Source organism: Odontesthes bonariensis, chromosome 7 (assembly GCF_027942865.1).
Source record: "Odontesthes bonariensis isolate fOdoBon6 chromosome 7, fOdoBon6.hap1, whole genome shotgun sequence".
NCBI classification, from domain to species: domain Eukaryota; kingdom Metazoa; phylum Chordata; class Actinopteri; order Atheriniformes; family Atherinopsidae; genus Odontesthes; species Odontesthes bonariensis.
Genome location: NC_134512.1, coordinates 13648508 through 13672708, shown reverse-complemented (window position 1 = coordinate 13672708; position 24201 = coordinate 13648508). Strand labels below are relative to the sequence as shown.

Genomic DNA, 24201 nt, shown 5'->3' with positions numbered 1-24201 from the left:
TGTGCACATCTCCCAGGACTTCAAGTGGTCTCGCCAAACCGACATGGTGACCAAGAAGGCTCGCCAGCGGCTCTTCTTCCTTCGGAGGCTGAAGAAGTTTGGTATGAACTCAACCATCCTTACCAACTACAGGTGCACCATCGAGAGCAAGCTGACGAGCGGCATCACGGTCTGGTACGGGAACTGTTCTGACCACAGCCGGAAATCACTACAGAGAGTGGTGGAGACAGCTGAGTACATCACCGGCAACAGACTCCCTACCATTCAGGAAATCTTCCACCGTCTGTGTCTGAGGAAGACGCACAACAACCTCAAGGACCACAGCCATCCAGCGCGCAGACTGTTCTTGCTGTTACCGTCGGGCAGACTGTACAGGAGCCTAACTGCACACACAACAAGACTCAAAGACAGTTTCTTCCACCGAGACATCAGGCTCATCAACAAATAGACTTGTATTTGTATTGTATTTTGAAACTTGCAATTCTTCTATTTTGCACACTTTTATTGTTTTATTTAATATTAATATCGCTCTTTTTAAAAAAAAAAAAAAACTATTATCATTTCTTATCGATTGCACTGTTGAGTCGCACATTGGTCTCATCCAACACATTTCATTGAATTGTTGACCCTGTGTTTTCATGCATATGACAAATAAACTTAATAAATCAATAAAAAAAAAAAAAAAAAAAAAATCAAGATTATGTCAAACGTCAGCCGCTAAACATATAATCTATATTCTATGTTTAGTAAATCCTTAACAAACTAATGTTGGCCTAATTCAACTTTTCCTGGCATGACTCTCTTCATAAACTGGAAAAGATCATGCTACTCGGAAGACACAGGTCGCGCTGGTGAAGTTAGATCTTTTCAGCTGGCTTGGAATTTTCTGGGATCTCCCCCAGAAGGAATAGGAGAGGTGCTGAGAGAAAGAGGGGTTTGGGGATTTCTGCTTAGACTGCAGCCATGAGATAAACTGAAGAAGATGAATGCATGTGTGGATATTTAACCCTTTATGAAAAATATTTCGTTGCATTTTTTTTTTAAATTTCCTTGGGGTATTGATAATAAGAATCAGTATTTTGAACAAATAGTTGAAATATCACGTGTTGTGGCCATTTATGTTTCTTATTCATGGTATCTATCGGTTTGGTTTTCTTTGGTATGTTGGAATATACTTTGGTTGATTTGGAGTCAAGATCTGGGGTTAATTTTGTATTTGAGATTGTTTAAATTATTTTGGTGGCTTTTGGACCCGCCCATTAATCAAACAGATTAAGAACACACCAGGGGCTCTTTTTTGTTTGGCAAATGTCTGGTGTGAGGATGGGAGGTGGTGGTGAAATGATTTTTTGACCACTTTCAGATCTTATTAATTTCAAACAAGTTAACTTTTGTTTTCATCTCAATCGTAAGAATTTTTTGTTATTGTTTTGTTCACATTTTTTGTTGGTAAGAGAAAAAATAAACCACATATATTTTAACAACTGAAGTGCGTGCAAGTCAAGAACACAACCACCTGCTGCCACCCACGGCCTTTATTGGATATATCATTTGGAAATTTAAAAGGCCGCGACATTAAGTCAAAAAATCATTTTTGGACACGCTTGGACATTGGAAAAGCTTGGAAGTTTGGATATTTGGACCTGGATGATTGCAACCTCATGGCATGGACTTGGAGAAGACGCACAAAGTTTGTGAGTAATGCGACACTTTGTTGGAATGAGCAGAGACACTGAGCTGCAATGTGAAACTTTGTAGCCTACTGGACTATTATCTGTTGGATCTATTGAAACGAATTTTGTGTTGAAGATGGAGGAACAGGAAGACGTTCAAAAAGAAAGAGAACTCTTTAATTTGATTAAAAGGCGCAGAGCCAAACTTGGCGTCCTGACAAGAAAAAGAAATGACATTCATGCCCTAATTGATGCTGGAGAATCAAAAACCTCCATAGATGAGCATATGCAAACGTTTAATAATTATTTAGCGGAGTTTATGGACTTGCAATCTTCAGTTCAAAGTCTGCTATATGATGACGAAAAGGAAACCGATCACGGTGATTGGTATGAACCTAAGCTGATCTGCTTTAAAGAATTTTTGGATGAAATTGAAACTTGGATGAATGGTGACCCTGTGCAGGAGGGCGAATTGTATTCAGTTTCTGGCGCTGAAGCAAAGGCGGCATCTCATGATGGTGACATTGGGCCGGATGATAGCGTCTCTCAAACAAATGGCAAGGTTTCTGAAATATTATCTGAGACCGCAGCTAAACCACTCAGCAAAGCTGCTAGTAAAGCTCCAAGTAATGTCAGTAAAGCTTCTAGTGCGCGGAGTAAAAGCTCCCGTGCAGCTTCAATGGCGCTGATGGAAGCCGAGGTGGAAAGAGCCGTTCTGAAAGCGGAGGTGGACGCGCTGCAAGAAAAACATGCGCTCGAACTGGAAGAAGTTCAATTAAAAGCCAGGAAAGAAGCATTGGCTTTAAGAACTAAGTTGGTAAAGGCGGATGCAAAAATGCAAATTTACTCCTCTCCGCAGGATAAGAAAAGTCATGATTCCAGCACTGAAGATGAAAAAGATGCATCGGATTCTGCAACATCTACTGAGTTTATACCTGTTGCTACAGCTCAAAAGGCTCCAAGAAAACAGAAACCATTGTCAGCTCCTTCACCCGTACCAATGCCCCAAGAGACACCTGCTAATGTATCATTAAAAGTGAAACCAGAAGAGGAAAGCCCAAAGCACATCTCTTCTCAGGTTGATGTCCATAGCAGTGCTTTAACAGAGATCATGAAAAAACAGAATGAAATCACTGAGATGCTGGTAAAACAGCAGAGACTTTCACTTCTCCCATCTGTAGAAATTCCTATTTTTAGTGGTGACCCTTTGTATTTTAGATCCTTTCTTAAGGCATTTGAGCAAGGAATAGAAACTAAAACGGACAACATGCAGGATAGGCTTTATTATTTAGAGCAGTTTACCACAGGACAGCCTAGAATCTTGGTTAGAAGTTGTATGCACATGAGTCCACAAACTGCCTATGTGGAAGCAAAAAGACAGCTTGAGTGGAACTTTGGTAACAGAGCAAAAATAACATCTGCATTTATAGATAAGGCTCTGAACTGGTCAGTTTTAAAGTCCGATGATGCTGCAGCTTTAAGAGCTTATACATTCTTTTTAAGAAGCTGCTTCAACACAATGGATGAAGCTGGGTTTATTGATGAGCTTGAAAATTCAACCAATATGAGGATTCTTGTTTCGAAGTTGCCTTTTAGACTTCGTGATAAATGGCGATTAATTGTGGTTGACATAGCAGAGAAGTCCGATCGTAGAGCAAAATTTAAAGATCTTCTTAATTTTATGGAAAAACAAACAAAAGCTGCGTTAGATCCCATTTTTGGGGAGAGTCAAAATCCAAAAGAAAAGATGGCTTTAAAACCTTTAAAGGTTCCGTTTAAAACTAAAGGCAGCAATTTTGCTACTTCTGTTGCTGTAGTTTCTAAACAGAACAATGACAAACATAAATTGGAACAGATTCAGTTTAGCCATGAAGATAAAGAGGTGGCTCCAACCCAGTGCTTGTTTTGTAGCAGAAAGCATTCTTTGGATAAATGTGACTCATTCCAGCAGAAAACTAATAAAGAAAAGGTGACATTTCTTAAAACTAAAGGTTTATGCTTTGGCTGCTTACAGAAGGGGCATATGAGTAAAGATTGTCCACAGCGTTTGGCATGCCTCACCTGTAATAAAAGTCACCCTACTGTTCTGCACATTGAACCAAAAGACCAGTGGCAAGCAATTAAGGCTGGATGTAAAGAATCACCAGTCTCAAATGCTCTTGTGTCTTTGAATATTGGTAACTATACTAGGGCCGGGTCTAATAAGTGTGCTCTGTCAGTTGTGCCAGTAAAGGTAAAGTTGGAAAAGGGAACAAAGGTTGTGGAGACTTATGCCTTTCTAGATCCAGGCAGCTCTGCAACATTTTGTACTGAGGCTTTGATGATGCAGTTAAATGCCTCTGGAAAGAAAGTGGAAATCATGCTAAAAACCATGGGACAGGAAAGGCCTGTAAGTAGCTATAGACTCTCTGGTTTGGAAGTAGCTGCTTTAAAACAAAATGAGTTTTTGAGGTTGCCTGATGTGTATACTCAAAAGTCCATTCCTGTCACTAAAGAAAACATCCCTAAAGAGGAGGACTTAAGAAAATGGTCATACTTAAAAGATGTTGAATTGGCACCAATAGATGTTGGCATTGGGCTGCTCATTGGTGTAAATTCCCCCAAAGCATTGGAACCTTGGAAAATAATTAACAGTGAAGGTAGTGGGCCTTATGCTGTGCTAACACGTCTTGGTTGGGTTGTTAATGGTCCACTCAATCAGGGTAGTGAAGAAGATGTACAGGTTACTGGTTCTATTCAGGTGAACCATATCTCTATAAGTAGTCTGGAAAAAATGCTGGTCAGTCAGTATAATCAAGACTTTGTAGAGCACCAGTGTAACGAGTGTGCTGAACTGTCTATAGAAGATAAACAGTTCATGGACATCATGTCAAAGTCAGCTGTGCTTAAAGATGGTCACTATTACCTGAAATTGCCTTTTCGTAATCCTGAAGTAAAAATGCCCAACAACAAACGGGTGGCCCAGCAGAGGGCGCAATGTCTGATAAAAAGATTTCAGAAGGATCAGCTGTTCTTTGAAGAATACAAAGAATGTATGCATAATGTTGGAATGGAAGGGTTTTCAGAAATAATACCACAAGATCAGATAGAACATGAGGAAGGAAAGGTGTGGTATATACCTCATCATGGGGTCTACCACCCCCGCAAGAAAACGCTGCGGGTTGTTTATGATTGTGCTGCAATGTTTGCTGGAACATCACTGAACAAAGAGCTATTACAAGGACCAGACATGACTAGCACCTTACTAGGTGTACTCATTCGCTTTCAGCAGGGTCCAATAGCCGTTATGACAGACATTAAAGGGATGTTCCACCAAGTCAGAGTAGCTGAGGAACATGTAAATTACTTACGTTTTCTCTGGTGGCCCGACGGTAACCTCACAAAAGAGCTTGTTGAGCATAGAATGTTGGTCCACATTTTTGGGGCAGTATCCTCCCCCAGTTGTGCCACATATGCACTATTAAAGACTGCTGATGACAACCAAGAAATGTACCCAGAAGAGATTATAAATACAATCAGGCACAGTTTCTATGTAGATGACTGTCTTAAGTCTGTCCAGTCTGTTGAGCAGGCCATCTCTCTTTATCAGCAGCTCACAGAATTGTGTTCAAAGGGGGGATTTAAGCTCAATAAATGGGTATGTAATGAGCGCTCTGTCCTCTCTCAGATTCCTGAGGAAAACAGAGCAACAGGTGTAAAGATGTTGGACTTTAGCCGGGATCAGCTTCCCACTGAAAGAGCTTTAGGAGTGCAATGGGATGTTGAACAGGATGTTTTCACCTATAGCATTGTAAACAAGCACAAACCACTAACAAGACGTGGTATTCTGTCCAATGTTAGTTCTATTTATGACCCTTTGGGTTTCTTAGCTCCAGTCATTCTCCCTGCAAAGCAAATTCTTCAACATCTCTGTAAACTGAAGTTTGGCTGGGATGAGACAATTCCACCAGAAATGGCACAAGTTTGGAAAAAATGGGTTGAAGAGTTAGTTCTTCTAGACACCTTTAGTGTCAGAAGATGCATCTCACCCAAAGGATTTGGGGAGATAAGAAGTGCTCAGCTGCATCACTTTTGTGATGCCAGTGAGACTGGGTATGGTGCTGTGTCATATCTTAGGCTATCTAATAGCAAACAGGAAGTGTGTGTTGCCTTTGTTATTGGTAAAGCAAGGGTGGCACCATTAAAACAAGTCACTATACCACGACTTGAACTTGCTGCTGCAGTCTTAGCTGTGCGTTTGGACAAAATGCTATCAGTTCAACTTAAACTCAATTTGAGTGAATCAATTTTCTGATCAGACAGCACGACTGTCCTGCAGTACATTGCAAACACAACGACACGGTTTAAAACATATGTAGCTAATAGAGTTTCTATCATTCGTGAGCTTACAAAAGTTACTCAGTGGAGGTACATCAGTTCAAAGTTGAATCCAGCTGATTCAGCCTCTCAAGGCATGAAGATTGGCCCTTTTTTAAAGTCTTCCACCTGGATTAGCGGTCCAGAATTCCTCACCAAACCTAAGATACAATGGCCAACAGTGATGAAAGCAATACCTGTCCACTTGGAAGCTGATCCAGAGATTAAAGTTCAGGTCCTGACATATGCGGCTGTACTGAAAGAAGGGTGTCCCACTACTAAGCTGCTAATGTACTTTTCTAGTTGGACAAAGCTGAAAAGATGTGTAGCATGGATCCTGAAACTGAAAGAAAGGCTACAAACAAAGAAAAACAAGTTCCTGGACGCACACTGTGGAAGTCAAATGTGCGCTAAACAGGACAATAAACGGGATGCTCAGCTCACAACTGATGATCTATCAACAGCTGAGGAAGCCATAGTGAGATTTGTGCAAAGGAAATATTATGGCGATGAAATAGCTGCCTTGAGCTCCGGTGCTGTTAAGAAGTCAAGTCACCTGTACAAGCTTGATCCTGTTGTTACGGATGGTCTGTTAAGAGTGGGCGGCAGACTGAGCAAAGCAGCATTACCCGAGGAAACAAAACATCCTGCAATTTTGCCAAAAGAAAGCCATGTTTCAAAGCTCATTCTTCAACATACGCATGAAAAGGTTGGACACAGAGGAAGAAATCACATGCTTTCTACCCTTCGACGTCAGTACTGGATCCCCCATGCTAATTCAGCAGCTAGAAAGATCATTAGAGAATGTATGGTGTGTCAAAGACGGCGACAAAAGCCAGGTGAGCAGAAAATGTCTAATCTTCCCATTGACAGAATCTCAGCTGATCTTCCACCGTTTACCTATGTTGGTGCTGATTATTTTGGACCAATACAAGTGAAGAGAGGGAGGAGTATTGTGAAAAGATATGGAGTTCTTTTTACATGCCTAACTTGTCGTGCAGTTCACCTTGAGGTGGCACATTCTCTCAACACAGATTCCTGCATAAATGCTATCAGGAGATTCATCTGCCGCAGAGGACAAGTCAAGGAAATCCGGTCGGACAATGGAACCAACTTTGTCAGCTCAAATCGTGAGTTAAAGCAAGCCATAATGGAGCTAAATCAAAGCAAAATCCAAAAATATTTAGCACTGGACGGCATAAAGTGGACCTTTAACCCGCCCCATGGGGCCCACCATGGTGGTGTTTGGGAGCGCCTAGTGCAAGAAATAAAGAGATTATTATGCTCTATCACAAACCAACAAATACTAGATGACGAAGGCTTGCATACAGTTTTATGCGAAGTAGAAGCTATATTAAATGATCGCCCAATCACACCTTCTTCTGACGATCCCAATGACTTGGAGGCTCTTACTCCAAATCATTTGCTCCAATTAAAGGGTAAACCTGTGATGCCACCAGGTTTGTTCAAAAAGGAGGACCTGTATAGTCGGAGGCGATGGAGACAAGCCCAATACATTGTGGACCTGTTCTGGAAAAGGTGGGTGAAAGAATACCTCCCTATGTTGCAAGAGCGTCAGAAGTGGAATAAAACTCGCAGGAACTTTGCCATTGATGATGTGGTGCTTGTTGTCGACGAGGCTGCCCCAAGAAATTCTTGGCCCATTGGACGCATCACAGAAACCATGGCAGATGCACACGGATTGGTTCGGCGTGTTCGAGTCAAGACAAGAACAAATGAACTGGAGAAGCCGATCAACAAAATATGTCTCCTGCTTGAGGCTGTATAGAGACGACAATAAATGTTTGTCTCCAACTGAGTCAAGTTCTGGAACCTCTGGCTCTGCAGTTACACTGATACTCATTTACTGACATGCTGAACATCTCATTTTGCAACATACACCTTTATACACATGCACAGTCCATGCACATAAACAAGAAAATGACTTGAACTCATGGAACATTGACTGTTTTTGCCTTTCTATTTTTTCATTTTTTCTCTATAAAGACGTATATGGACTACAAACAAAAAAAATGTTTTTGTGTATAACCTGGATTGCTGGATAAGTTGATGTTTATATGAATTATTTGAGAAAGTTAGTGAAGATCTAAGTCTGTTAACGTTAATATTAATAATAAATTTATAATGGCCACTTATATGAATGTTAGATAATTCATGTTGTACAGGAATTAAGGGCCGGGATGTTGTGGCCATTTATGTTTCTTATTCATGGGTTCTATCGGTTTGGTTTTCTTTGGTATGTTGGAATATACTTTGGTTGATTTGGAGTCAAGATCTGGGGTTAATTTTGTATTTGAGATTGTTTAAATTATTTTGGTGGCTTTTGGACCCGCCCATTAATCAAACAGATTAAGAACACACCAGGGGCTCTTTTTTGTTTGGCAAATGTCTGGTGTGAGGATGGGAGGTGGTGGTGAAATGATTTTTTGACCACTTTCAGATCTTATTAATTTCAAACAAGTTAACTTTTGTTTTCATCTCAATCGTAAGAATTTTTTGTTATTGTTTTGTTCACATTTTTTGTTGGTAAGAGAAAAAATAAACCACATATATTTTAACAACTGAAGTGCGTGCAAGTCAAGAACACAACCACCTGCTGCCACCCACGGCCTTTATTGGATATATCATTTGGAAATTTAAAAGGCCGCGACATCACGTCTTGGTAAAAGTGTCGAAATATTAAAAGGCAGAACATGTACTGAGATGGCTGAGACATGTTTATGCCCACAACAGTGTTTGAATTCTGTTTGCATCAAATATATTTGAAAAAAACATATTCCATCAAAAGAAGACAGCCACATATTTGCAGTAACATCATGTTTATTAAAATGGTGTCTATTCACACCACCTTTTGAGCCCTGAATGTTTTCTTATATGTCGAGGTTCTCAAGACAGAGGAAATATTAAAGCGAAACTATGCAACTTTTTCATGGTCATAAAATTGCTTGGCAATCATCAGATTGCTTGGCTGACCCGTTCTGATGAAAACGGTGACATTTCCATCTCCATCTGGTGGCCCTAGCCCGAAACAGCGCTTGCAACTTTGCCTGTGGCGCCGCGTGCTTTGTTTACCTCTGGAAGTCTCGCGACACACGAGAGCCGAGAACTACTGCTTCACGGCAGGTCTAAAGGGCTCTGAGCCGAGCTAGGGAGCCTGATAAGACACACCTCTCTCCATTAGCTGTCGACGGCTAAATTGAATGCGGTTAGCTTCTAGAGTAGTAATATATAATATGGCTAGACTGTCGCCTTATTTTCTACGGAGCTCCCCCTACAGCTTTGGGGTGTGTATTGCATGGTAAACAAACCCCGTATTACTGAAAGTTGCATAGTGCCGCTTTAAAACATAGAAGTGTTCAAGTAATAGATGAAAACCCTAGATTTGATTGAATTGTATAATTATTTATTTGCTCAAACTTGAAGCAGGCCATGTTTCCAGTTTTTCTGCATTTCATACAGGCAGTGTCTGTGTCACACTACATGGCATCATAGATTGTAATGCTGGAACAAGCTTATTTTATGCACCTAAATAGAGAGAGAAAGACACAGAGAGCGCAAGCACATGGCCGGTAATGTTGACATGGAGTAGTTGCTTAGTTTTAACAAATATGCTAAGGCTATCATGTCAGGAAATGAGGTGTAATGAGAGGATTTAGAAAAAAAGGTTTTTCCTGTTATCGTAGCAGCACAGTGGTGCTTCTTCAGCTACAAGCGTAGATTCGTAAAGAGGATTCTTTATACAGCGACTCCTGCTCAGTGGTTCTGAAATGTTTGTGTAACAAAGGGTTACCATTTATGTCAAGTATTTTTCTGAGGCACACTTTTACGGTTTACAGTTTAATACATCTACGCAAGATAGGCTTTATTAAAAACAGGAAATTCTGTTCATACAGCAGATGAATAAAAAATATATAAAAAAATAGTATAAACTAAAAAGAAAAAACAATGAGTGGTTCACTACAGAATAAAAACCTTAACATCATATGGTAACTCAAAATACAGTTTGCAAGGATGAATGGAATCATTTTAGCTATCAGTTTGGAAATCATCAAAAACAAAATTTATCTGAAGGCACACTCAATGTTGTGTTGAAATATTTGGTTTGTCTGAGCAGATGTAAAATAGTTAAAGTTTTAGAATCTAACCCAATCTTTGGCTCAATAAGAGAACAAAGATGAAGAGTGAAACTGACATGTGGCACACCATAAGATCTGGACAGATGAACATGGGAGTATCGGACAGATAAGACACACACCTCATCCTGACTGAAAGTGAACGAGCGAAACTGACACGATACGATGCTGAAATTTTGCGAGGGTGTCCTGATATACAGCGGGACAATTTTGTCGGGAGTGATTCTATTGGTTCAGAAAGTACTCACTTGAAACACCGAGTTCTCTGGCGATTACAGCCCATGTCTTCGGTTCAGATCTTTGTGGTATGGGTGTTTGGGGTCATAAACCATTGGGTGCTGTTCCACGGTAAAGATCAACTTCTCCTCGTCCATTATTCCCTGATGCTGACCTGTTGCTAACTAGCTTGTCAACTTTGTTCTCTGCTTGTCTGCTTACAGGTGCTTCTAAGGCTTGATTCCCCACAAAAGCAGTGAATCGTCTTCAGTTTTGTTTTTACAGGTGTAGCAGCTGGTTGTCTGATTTTTCATGTTTGTCTCTTCATGTTTCTGTTCCTTTTTTCTCTTCTTCGCTCTCCCTCTCTCTCTGTCCCCCGGTCCGGTACTATCACACTATCACATCATGTTAAATATTGTAACAAAAATAAATAAATAAAAATGAGGAGTTGGTGGGCATCAAGGGGAGCTTTACATTCATAAAGCTTCCCTTGGCATAGCAAATGTGTTTAGCATAAACGGTATTCAGATTACAATTCTGCTGTCATAATGCTGGACAGGACAAGGGGTAAAAAAATAATAAAATAAATAAATAAATAACTAGCTTGTCAACAGAAAGCAGCGTGTTCATTTCAACCAATAAGAAGTGTTTAGGGGCGGGACACCGCCGCAAAATGTCGTCCAAATAGAGACAGCACGGGCGATTTTATAAGGGGTCGGCGTCATCGCTGGACGGAGCGACATCGCTCGCAGCAGGTCAGGACAGGCTGATTGAAAAGTACGCATTCTAATCACTTTTTATCAATTGCTCGCTCGCGTTCAGTCAGGATGGGGTGTTAGGGTTAGCGAAAGTTGTTGAAGTTCAAAAGTAACTTTTTTACCCTCACTAAAGGAGCAGAGGCTCAGGGACATAAGCTGGTAAATTTGATAAATGGATCAGTATCAAGTTAGCTCATGACCGCAATAAAAATTGGGGCTTTAATTCCTTTCATCTCCTTTCAAAAGTAAAGATTTTGTATCTAAAAAAAAAAAAAACTCCTATTGCCTTAATTTAATTTCATGTAAATGAATGTCCTTTTCGTGAGGTCATTAAAGATAAACTGTATCTTGGTTCTACAAAGTGCCTTACAACGTATTTCTCATTCACACACAAACACTCATTTGGCGCTTCTTATAATGTAACTGGATTATATATACAGTTTATGTAGCACATTAACAGAGACCACTTTTACCAATACACATAAGTTAATTCTTTCCTAATTCACATAAGTCGCATAAAAACTTTTGTATGCGACAACAAACTCAAACAAACACAAAAATTTGGTGCAGTCACATGACTTATGTGGTTTAATATGCCAATATAACACATAACTGGTACAACTGAGTGTGCAGAGTGCCTTTATATTCTGAATGTTTATTTATGCAATTCCCACCTGCTCTCTCCAGACAACTGTTAAAGATTTTTGGACCATCCAGCCATGATAAAAATGACAACTCCATAAGTTGAACTCATTTATAGGTTTCAGTGAGCCCAGCACAGTAATTGAGAGTGAGATATGGGGGCTATAACCATTCCCCATGTCGTCTTGTCCACCTCATCACCTGCCATCTATGTAACTGTCCATCTACTGTCCCCATGGGAATCAATTCCATCATTGCTTTAAATGGCTTTCACATTGTCCAGATAATGGATCTGAGGTTGGACTGTGACTTCCTGGGATGCTGGTAGAACTGGCAGGTTTTAAACTCAGCATACATGCATCTATAGCCTAGGTTATCTGAATGTTATAAACCAAAAGGTATAAAAAATATTTGATTAATTTTATATTCATTGAAATCTCTGGGCCATACATACTAAAAAGAATGAAGACTTGATTGCACTTTGCTAATCAAAGAGTAATCTGTCAACAAAAAGTAAGTCCTTGGTCTTGGTTAAACTCGAGCTGAAAATCAATATTGCAACCACAAAATGGCATAGGACAGATCATGAATAGACCATTATGGTAATATCAGTCGAGTGCTTCTTAACCTTTTCTTTTGTTGCTCTGGGAACTTTATCCTTTATAATCTCTCTTGAACTAATACACTTTGGTAATAATGTAACTGAAACCACTCCATAACCTCAAAGAGTTGTATTTTCCCTTTTACCACCATTCCTAATATTGATGATGTTTGAGTCTTCTTACAGGATGTGCATTTAAATAAAAGAAAAGGAAAAAAGACAGCCGTTAAATTAAATTAGGTACAGACTGTTATACCAAATTCAAGTTGGTTCATATACAGAACTATTTGTGTCTGAGAGGACGTCTCCTCTAATTTCAATGGCACTATACGCTGAAGGACAGCACTCAGATTCACATAAATTGACATAAAATCCAATTAGTGTTTCCTTATAGTCCATGATTGAATTTCAGACAGGATCTATATTGTACACTAAACCTGTGACTCTCCCATCTGGAATGGAAACAGTATACTACAGCAGAACAAGGTAATGTTAACAAATATATCATAAAGCTAAATATCACACTGTATAACTGAGCTCATATCAGATCAAACCTGATCCTTTTATCCAAGTTACTAGCATTTGGTCAAAAATAATGTGTCTAAACTACAGTTTAAACTGTGTGTGAGTTCTCCCATATGAAGCTGTTATGTTTCATTCTCTCCCCTGACAGCTGGTGACATTCTGCTTCTATATGGAAGCTGTCATTCTGTCAAGTTGCAGCAGAAAGTGGAACAGGAAACCAGTGCTGTGGTACACATCTGTTAAATGACATCTCTCCAAGTGATTAAACTGACATTGTTTGAAATTCTACACTGGATGTAGCAAAGTTTGATTGTTATTGTGATCATCTAAGAGGATATAAAACAGATGCAAATTTGGCTCGAAGGCAGCCAAGTGAAATTTAGGGGTGGCAAGTCAGGATTATTATTTTGCTGTGTGATAAGTAAGATGAAAGTGTTTTCAAGGGGGATTGTTATTGAAAAGGATCCATCGAGCAGCATTCTGCCATTATTGATGGCCTTTACGCTGCCATGTTGTGAATACGTATAACTTTGTTCTTCGTTGTCTTTTATAACTTATGACTATAAGGTCCTTTCATCTTATAATTTTAGTACTTTTTTTAGTTCATCTTGAAATTTGATAACACTATATGCAGCCTTAAAAGGTCCTGCATACATAGTCCTACAGTCCTACATCCTTCACTCAGGGTTTGATGACAATACTCAAGATATTACTGGTTATTCAGCTCAGTAAGACTTCTGGCCTGTAGACCCAGTCCCTGGGTAGCCATCTACAGGGATGTGATCGAAAGTATCCTGGGAATACTTGGCGTGGGATCGGGAGTCAGGGTTTACCCAAGTTAACAATATTAATGTGTATTAAGTACACTAACCAAAGAGGTCAGAAAACCTGCCTTACGAGAAACGATGACGATACCATCATAGACTAAGTCAATACTTTGATTGATAGATTGATAGATGGATTAAGAATTTGAATCTTTATATTCCAGAATACAAAGAAGAATAACAGCAACTGACAATCAAGACAGGATTGTTGGAAATTAGGGGGATTATGTTATTTTTTCCTCTTAGGAGAAGGTACTTACTTATATAATGGAGAGAAATGTATAAGATACATGGAAACATTCAATGTTAGTCCATAACAGGGGTAACAAAGATGTTAACAGTTGCCATGCAATGGCAATGACCCAGTCTCAACATATGTGTTTCAGCTCAGTTAACATATCATGAAATATTAGGTCTAATATATAGATTTGATAAGATTGCATGGCACATTTCATTTTCTCATTTTAAACTCAAAGTTGAATGGCCAACTGATTAAAAATTAGGGGGCCAATCACATACAATGGTTGTTGATTAAGAGCTGCTAATCGAATAATTGAACTGGCACCGACTCTCAGGTTAATATATTAGATTTTACTGAGGTATAACATTATTTTGCATCACTATAGATCGCTGATCCCATCTGCTGCCTTCATTTTTTTTTAAACTATGACAAAACACTAACGAAGAAAGAATCAGCTTAGAATAACTGAAGCATGGGAGCATGGCTGTAATAATGTGGGCCGTCTTTAGAGTGAACACAGAGCAAATAATAAAGTCAGCTCTTTTGTGTGTGGAAAAAGGAAAAAGACATAAGCAGCACAAAGCGATAAAGAGCAACTATAGTGGACCAATAAGAGATGTTTTGTACTGCAGGGAAATTGGTGTGAAGCAAAATGATTTTTAGGGAAGTAACATGGCAGAATCTATATAGAGAAATGTGAGATGAGATGAGATTCAAATTTATAGTCATTACACATATACAAGTATTTATAGTATATATAAATGTAAAGAAGGTATGGCCATAGAGAAAAACCCTTTTATTTTCTATTATATTTCTCGTGGTACTATTTTGTGTCTGTGCAGATTGAAAACCTGACTGGGTGGGGGAAGTGGCATAAAAAGAAGACTATGGGACTACCGTCACACTTAAATCTCCTACTCCATTCATTTGCAGCCTGCATGGTGAGAGCTCCATGTAAGGCCTGAAAGACTCTCAATCTTCTCCCTGAAGATTGATGAGATGTTATGCTGTGTGAGAGCTCATATGATGAATAAGATATTATAAGAAACTTAGTGTATAAACTGATTTATGGCAGTATTTTATGTTGATCGTGATTACTTTGTTCTCCTCTTACAATTCTTTATCCTTAGTGAAAGGGGTGTAAACATAAAATGTGACATGATCTATTGGTTATAATGCGAAGTAAAGCTAAAAAGTGTGCTGTTGACTTCTCCTCCAGGAGAGGGTGTTTTCTCAGCACTTCTCAACAGACATCCATTGGTATATGTGTAAATAAAGTATACACTTTCCGGTTCACATATATGGCAAAACAGACAAATACAATGGGCGAAGCTTTGGCTATCCAACAATATTGCAAAGTGAAAAGGATATGAAACTCAAAATGCTTTAGCCTACTCTTCTTCATGTTTACTCCAGTCTAATCTTGCATTAAAAAATAATTAGTGTGGATTAGAGGAAGGCCTTTCTCATTATCTCTTTGGAGTGTCTCAGGCACACAAAGGTTTTAATTGTGCTTGACTGGCAGGACCTTGATGCCCACTCATAAGCATTTGATCTTCAAAGAGTCCCCTCCGTGTCAGCACAAAGAGTGCTTCATGAACTGCACTCACCTTTTGTTCCATGGGTGCTGTCAAACTGTAGAGGCTCATTTACCCATGTGTGTCCAAAAATGTTTATACTTCGCTGCAAGATTGCCCATAAGGTTCATTATACACATGAATGTGTATAATCCAAACAGAGAAACCACAAAGAAACACACTGAACTCTGACATGTATGTGAAAATAGAGGTTGTCGCTTACTACTGGATAATTAAACAAGAAAAAAAAACTGTACTGAATACCAAAGGATCAGCTGGTGGGCATTTTAGTTATATAATACACTTTATTAATAAGGTAAATGTGAAAGTTGCGTTGGGCGAGGGAGAGTCAATCAAGGAAAAATGAAAGAGGAACTATTTATTTAGAAAACAGGACTAACACTGTGCTGTTCCTATGTGTTTTGGCTGTATGGTCATGCTCTGTCACCGTCAGTCCAGTTTCCTAGCAGGCCGATAAAAAAAAGACTTTGAGAAGCACAACTAGAGTGAACAGCTATTTGCAATCAATCTCATTCACTTTTTTTTTTTGGCTTCTGCATCCATTTTTGAACTCGTAAAATATCCAGATATATAATCCTCTGATTTAAAATGAGCAACACGCGAGGTTACGTTTGTTGTTACAGAAGTGTCAGTGAAGCTCCGTCTCTTCACCTGCTCAAAGTGCATCGAGGGAGACACTTTACAGCATTGTGAACACAAATTGTCTGTCACGCCCAGAGACTCTTGTTTTTAGTTTTCATGTTTAGGTTATGCTTTTGTTTTCAGTCCATCTTTAGTTTTTTGTCATGCCTTAGTTTCCCTGCAATCTGTTTATTAGTTCACTCACTTCACCTGTGTTTTTTCCCTCAGCTGCACTCACTCCCCAATCACTCTCACTCTCACTCTCTAACGGCAAAACTGTCCCCTGTCAGTTTTGCCGGATCTTTGTTGTTGTTTTTTCCATCCATGTTCCACGAGGCCAGAAAAACTAAGTATTTATTCCATGTCATGTCAAGCTAAGTCTTTTGGTTTTCATAGTCAAGTTTTTGTTTTGTCACAGTTTAGTTTTGGTAATCCGGCTCAGCGCTTTGTTTTGACTTTTCTGTTTTTGAATTAATAAATCTTCCTTATTTTTGAAGTCCGCATCCGTGTCCACCCTTCCACACCCAAACCTGACATTGTCCTTATCTGGTCTTTTTTTTATGCCTGTCAGGCTCTTAATTAAAAGACATTCACATTTTCAATCTTTTCCGCATTGACCTCCCTGTATGGATCCACATTCCTTCTTGTTAAATTTGGTCTGGGTCTTCCTGATGTAATGTAACACCGAGCTGTAGTTTTCAAAAGTGCATTCAAGTCTGACACTAAAACTTGCTTAAATACCATTGTGCTGTAAGTAAAGATACACATTTCTTTTTAAAAAACCTAGCCCTTCCGACATGTTTTTACAGAGGAACTCTGTAAAAAAACTCTCTTCCTCTACTTGCCTCACAGTTCTTGCTCTGAAATAATATATTTTTTTCATTGTCTTGAAGAGCTACATATTCACAAATGCATATTAAAGCATATGCACAAATACACAAATACATATTAAATACATATTATTGCTAATATGGGATGTCATACAGCTTCATGTCAAATAAGGGGAACTATCCCTTTAAGGTTTTAAATATTCTATTTTGATTGTATCTTTAATGTTAGATCCAGTGATAGCATATAGGAACACATAAGTAGTCTTATCCGTAAAATTAAGACAATTGAATCGGTTGAGTGACTTGAATTGAGTTCTGCTCGGACAGCAAAAAAAAAAAAGAGGCATAAAACATCTTAATGTCAGTGTTGGTGGGATTATTTATGGTAATCTAAAATATAATCATTTCTGTGTAGTCCTGTCTGCAAAAGGAAGGCTACCATCCTTGCCTTTTGTACTATACATAAGTACTGTTCAAAACAATTCCTGTAATGTGTTAGTTCCAAAAGATAAAATTATTTATTCATTTTTACATAATTTACATGAAGCATATGCTGCTGCTAATACAGCACAAACATGAAGGCTGAGTCACTAATCTCCTGAAGTGCTTTAGCCAGATAGACTTTTGTCTCTGGTGTCGGAAGCCAGGTAGCCTAATGCCCAGGAGCAGTGCACTTGTGAGCTAATGTCATACCCGGTGCATCAGTAAGATATGCCAAAGATGTTCTTTGTAGTTGGCCCCTGATGGCTGCTTGTGGCAACATTAGATTCTGACTGTATTTGTATGTAAACATCATGCTGGAGTGTTTAGGTTTGAGGAGGTGGCGATGCTCTGATAAGCTGGCCAGAAGGTTGTTGTTGTGTGGCGGTAATCCACACGCACTGCTTACTTTGGCGTTTTGATTCTTTGTTGACCTCATGGATCTCCTTGTACTGGTATTTTTCTTTTTGTTTTTCTTCCCATTGCCTCCTGTGACGGGCATGTCCCATGACAGCATACGAATGACTGACAACTTAAGCGTGAACAGGAAAACAGCCTTTACATGGAAATTGCAACAGCGGTTACTTATGCAGTGTACTATGACAGTTCTGCATTGGGAGGGGGTAACTGAGCAGTATTGCAACTGCCAAGCAAAACTTGAAATTTACAACATGGGGTTATAGACCAAGGTTCAGTGTAGCTCCAAAAACATGGAGTATACTTTCTGATGAAATCAAGTCAGAGATTCTTTGTAGCAATACTTTTATCATAAAGCTCCCAACTTGTTGCAAAGAATGTTCATTTTTACTTTTTTTCACTGCTTTAGTGCATTGTCTAGCATGTAATAAGTAGTTTTAACCTTGGGTTGTTAAATCAACTCCATTTTGCTATGATTTTCCCTTTATCACAATTTATTTTTCAGACTGGTGTGCAGTTGGTGAGAGGCTGAGGTAGCTTGTGGCTGTAAAAAGATGGTTGTTGTGGTGTGAGGAGCAGATCTATATAGGGAGTATAGGGAATTACTCACTGAGTCTGGTCCTTTATTTATTTATTTATTTATTTATTTATTTATTTATTTATTCGTTAGCACAAGTTTCTTGTGTTTACCTTGAATAGGGATGGCTCAGGTAATCCTGAAACATCCCATAGTTAAGCTGCTATAGGCCTAGACTGCTGGGGGGCCTCATCTGTCACACCTTTCCTCACTTTACTCTCTTTACGTATATGTGATATTATTGTGGTCATTAACTTGTGTTTCCCTGTTCCAACAGATATCCTTTGAATGGTGTTACAGTGCCGCCGCCGCCCCCTCCCCCCCTTTCTGTCTTCTCAAACCCCAGCTGGTCGAGGCGGATGGCCACCCTTCCTGAGTCTGGTTCTGCCAGAGGTTTCTTCCTGTTAAAAGGGAGTCGTTTCTCTCCACAGTCGCCTCAGGCACGCTCAGGCCGGGAGATTGGACCGAAAAACAAAAAGTTTTCAGTGCAATCTGTTGGTTTTCTTAGCTAGGAAATTGTTTTTGAATTGGCTCTATATGAACGAATTGGATTATTTTAGGAATTATGATTATTATTAATTAATTGAATTCCAATTGGCTTGAATTGGACTTACTATCTAAGTGCCTTGAGATGACATTTGTTGTATTTGGCGCTATATAAATAAAAATTAATTGAATTGAATTGAATTGAATATTCAAAAATGGCTGTAATATTACATAGCCAATGTGTGTGTAGGACAAACTAAATTAAAAGTGACATAATTCTATAATTACAAACAATTCAAAACAGTTTGTTTGGGGTCTCTATAGCCGCGTTTCCACTATGCAGTCCGGCACGAGTTGGGTCGGGACGGTTCACTTATTTCAGTGTTTCCATTACCACGAAAGCGTACCGGTCCCATGGAACCCGTTACCATTTTTGTAACCCTTCTGCTTGGGGTACCTAGCACACAGGACCGGTTCCAGACTCTGCTCTCCGTTGTTGGTGAGGAGGCTGTGCAGCGGGAGCTCGATGGCGCTGTGAGAAACGAAAAAGTTTTCCAGCTGATTGCTGCAAAAATGGCAGAGAGTGGTTTCAACCGGACTGCGAGCCAGTGTCGCAATGAGCTGAAGAAGCTTGGAGGTGGTTCGAAATTATGGATGTTATTTGTTATTTGCTGTTATTTGCTATTTACGCTTCGGCACGCACTCCGTCCACCCCTGAGTGTCCCCTTTGTACAGTGGGAACGCAAGCTGACCCCAAAGCGACCCGACCCGTACCGTACCGACCCGTACTGGACTGCATAGTGGGAACGAGACTTATCATACATAATCTATAGGTATGTTCGGCTTCATAATCCTAAACCATATTGTATTTTACAACAGTTCATTGTTATATTAGATGGAGACACAATATTGGGTATGATGGGATACCATGGTATGTATGCAAAGCATTCCCTAAATACATTGTTTGATCAGACCTGTTGATTTAATTCTTTATTCACCATACAAATGTCATTTCACATGTGCAAGTATTTGTGTGAGAAATCATGCTGTTCAACCTTTAAAATTGCAGCATTTTCCTTTTTGAATACCAGCGCTCCCCTTGACACTTGTAAAAAACTGTTCATGGTGTTATCCACTGGATCAGCAGCCAGACTCTCTGGGCCAGGCTGCAACCATGCTTGAAAAGAGTCCAGAACATCTCATTTGGAACCCCTTGTAAACCTTTAGAGAGGAAATTGTGTTTCCAGGTGAGAAACAGAGGAGGAATAGAAACATCCCAAAGGCAATTAGTAAAGTTGAGCCATTGGACATAGCTCTCACATTCTTAAAAACCAGGCGCTCTTACTGAGTTACCGAGTTGCTCTCTATATTCTGCAGCTAGCCCCTTAATTAAGCAGAACATTGTTACATGCCTATTTGACTGAGAGATGCCTTTGTGTTTCAAGCAGAATGGCAAAATACTAAAAAGCAATACAAGGCTAAGTCATTACAATCAAGTGTTAAACTGCTGTATGAAAAACAACCTATGATAACTGTTGTTGAGGCTACTAAAGTGTTTTCACGGACGGTGGAGGTTTGCATGGAGTGTTTTCTTTTTTTTGAACAACTGCCCCCCCACCCCACCCACCCAAGAATTTTTTTATTTGACTGCTTAGGAATTAAAAATTGTTTGTCATTGCAGTACAAAGTTGGTTAAAGTTGATAAGGTACAGTGTGCAGTAGTTCACTTTCATTGTGAGACAGAAATTCCTGCTTTCAGCCATCTTCAACTTATTCTGATCAACTATGATCTATTTCTGTGTAATAGAAAACAGCTGACCACAAAGTTTACAGTTTATCTGAGTTATTTGCTTATACAGTATCTAATTAAAACAGGGAGTTCTTCCCTTGCGGCCTGAGCAATTGAAAAACAACCTAAGAGTTGCTGGTTGCTGGGAGCCACAATAATGTATCACCAAATGTTTGTAAGCCAATACTTCCATTAATTCTCACAGCAGCATTAACATCTCCCTTGCTGACTTAAGCAGAAGTGCATTAGTCCCTAGCATGATGAATTCTCAGTGACTTTTTTTTTGCCCTCATTTACTGTGATTGGCTACATGAGCATTTACATATTAAGTAGTTGCTATTATGTGAGCAATGTGGACTTTTGAGAGAACCTCTGACAGCGCAGAAAAGCAACAGAACAAAAAGGGGTGACATGTGGTGGGGCCGGCCTTGATTTACAATGGGTGAATGGAGCTACCTTGGGGGCTGGGTTACAAACATGGAGAGGGTGTTATGCAAAGGCAATAGAGCGCAGCCCTGTATTACAGGTCGGATTAGATAAGTGTGACGCTTCAGTTGACTGGCAGATTCAATTTGCTCAGCTGCACTGCAGACGAGTCCCATCTCAAGAATAAGGGTGAGGAGCAGGTGAGCAGTGACTACATTTGGCACAACATTGAGGTAATACCTGTTATTCATTACAGCAGGTGAAGAGATGCTGAAGGCCACGGAAGAACAGCCTCATGCAGTATTTATGTGAAGTTTCTTGGAACAACAAATGGAGCACTTTGCTTTTAAGACACTATGTGGGGAGTTAGAGAATTGCTAGTACGATGTCAGGTTTTTATTCAAGAACACACACTGGAACGTGAGTAACATGATTAAAATAAATATTCCGAAAGAGAGAGTTAATTTTGACAAAAAAAGAAAACGTGGCCTCCATTTGGACACTGCTATGTTGTGTAGATTCTGTGATTTAGCAGTCCCTCCGTGAAATGCGTTGGAATAGCTTCACATCCAACACTTGTAAATCACTAGCCTAAAATATGTAAAGGTAATCAACTGATTACAGAGTTTCAGCACTTTACTGATTGTTTTGATTATGTGTGGACTGTCATTAGTACTGTCAATCAGAAATGTCTTGCAATATGATCATCAACTGAGGCTTGTTTTTTTTTCTATTGACAGCAATAATAAGTTGTCCCAAAAACAAAATCGTATAGTAATGTCTACAAGCGTACTGCCTTTGACTTGAACTTAAAGCCTCCTTTCCAGAATCGTTGCTTTTTAATACAAGCGAAACAGAACTGGAAATACCACAGAGGCAGAGGCCAGAGTTGGGCAACCTGCTAAGCTACCTTCTGATTTGACTGAAATCGGTAATGTCTGTCACCAAGGACGGGAGAGTTAGTAATAAAGTAAAAGTGTGACTGAAATGCTAACAGGTGTATTATTTTTTTTTTTATTTATGTTGTCAGGCAGTAAGGCGCCATGTTGCTTGTTCTTTCAAGACTCACGTACAGCAGGAATTAGTAAGAACAACAACAGCCTGCTACACCAAATGATTTGTTCCTCAGAAAAGTTTGCAGTGATCTGTGGGAATAGTTTGGAAAAAGGTTAGTTACATTCAACAGTCAGCATCCCAGAAGTGTTTCGGCCTGAAAAAAAAAAATAAATTAATTAATTAAAAAAACAGTAAATATTTTAGTTTAACCTGTTTGACTTTTTGTTCACCACATCTTGCCATATAATTGCAGAGGTGGGAACAAGTCACTATTTTGCAAGACACAAGTAAGTCTCAAGTCTTTTCAATCAAGTTTCGAGTCAAGTCCCAAGTAAAGACATGCGAGTCCCAAGTCAAGATGTTGAAATCCAGAGTCAGGTCCAAGTCCTTAACTTCAGTCATCACCAAGTCATCTGACCAAATATCTAATTCAAATGCAGGGTAATAAAAAAGAATTTCCAGAAATAATAACTGCTTCTTAAAAGGTGCATCTATTTGCCAAAGTAGGCAGCAAGTGCAACTGAACTAATAACCCAGGACTAAAAAAAATAATGAAATATTGGTTAAAAGCCTCTGTTAGATTCGGTTCTTATAGTAGGAGGCTCAAGAACGGACCGAAGTAATTCAAGTGAAAATGAAGTGTTTATTGGTAGTCACACATCAAAGCATATCAGCGCTGGGCTCAGTGGAACAGAGCTCCCGCAGGAAGTCTGTCAGACTGGCCATGATTTCCGGTTATCATGTTTATTTATAGTGTCATAGGTTGGACTCACATTCGACCGAGTATGATTGGACATGAGTAGGTTCAACATGCTTCGTCATATTCTCTGGATCAGCCCAAAACAATGTGTGTGTGTGAATCTGCCCTTGCTTTCCCAGGCTTTCCTAATTGTTTTGTCTTTCTACTCCTGGATCACTTTAGGTCATATGGAAAAGTACTGAGCCCTATTTCATTCATAATGTCTAAGAACAAAGCCAATTTTAACAATCCCCCTTTTGAAGTGATTTTATCATTTCAACTAATTCAGTCAAATAACTGCGGTAGGACTGTCATTTTCTGTATTGTGTCACATCTGTATTAGCAGTAGCAAGACTTTAGCAGTCACCCCCCAAACTGCAAGAGCCACTTACCTTTTGAGATGTAGCACAACCAGTTAGGAGACGTCTGTCATCCCCCTTTTGATGTGACTTCATATATTATTATGTAAGCTCATGTGTAAGCTGGTTTTCTTTGCAATTAAAAGCAGCAAGCAAATCTTCATTGCACAGGCATGGAAATAGTAAACATAATTCTAATGCTTAAGCTACACCTTCAAATCCGGACTATTCCATCATTTCACTCGGAACAGAAACGCTTTCCGAGATGGTTAAGACCTTCATAAGTCACTGATTATAACTCTGCAAATAAGCACATTTAGCAAATAATTGTGATGCGTTAGCAAAACCTTCTATATCAGGAGTGTTAATCAAGATTCTAGAAATAGAGACTCTTTTCTAGTAAGTTTAAAACCTTCCCCACTCAACTGATAATAACTCCGCAAATGAGCACATTTCTTAGAAAATAATAATTTGCTATATGTATTGTGTGTATGTGGCCCCGAACCTATCCTCTGTGTGGACTTTTTGTTCATAATGGCCTAAAATCTTATGTGGTTAGCAAGGCCTTGCTCCCTCATAAGTACCATAACAACACAACACTGATTTATCAACAAATTTCACATCATTTCTATTCTACTGACACTCAAACATTGCATAAGGCAATTAACATTACCAGCAGGTTCGTCCACCGTTTGCAGCGAATAGGAGCGAAAACCCGATGGAACCGGGAAAAATTCACCTATGGCCCCTAGTTGCACTTGGCGACCGACCAACTCATTACCGTTCAAAGTCTAAGGTCCCGCTCCAAACAGCCGAGTCACCCCACTGGTAAT

General features: G+C 39.4%; 1 pseudogene; it reads left to right on the top strand.

The window, feature by feature from the left end:
- The first annotated feature begins 5161 nt into the window (after positions 1-5161).
- LOC142384850 (uncharacterized) lies at positions 5162-7818 on the top strand (annotated as a pseudogene).
- The last annotated feature ends 16383 nt before the right edge of the window (positions 7819-24201 follow it).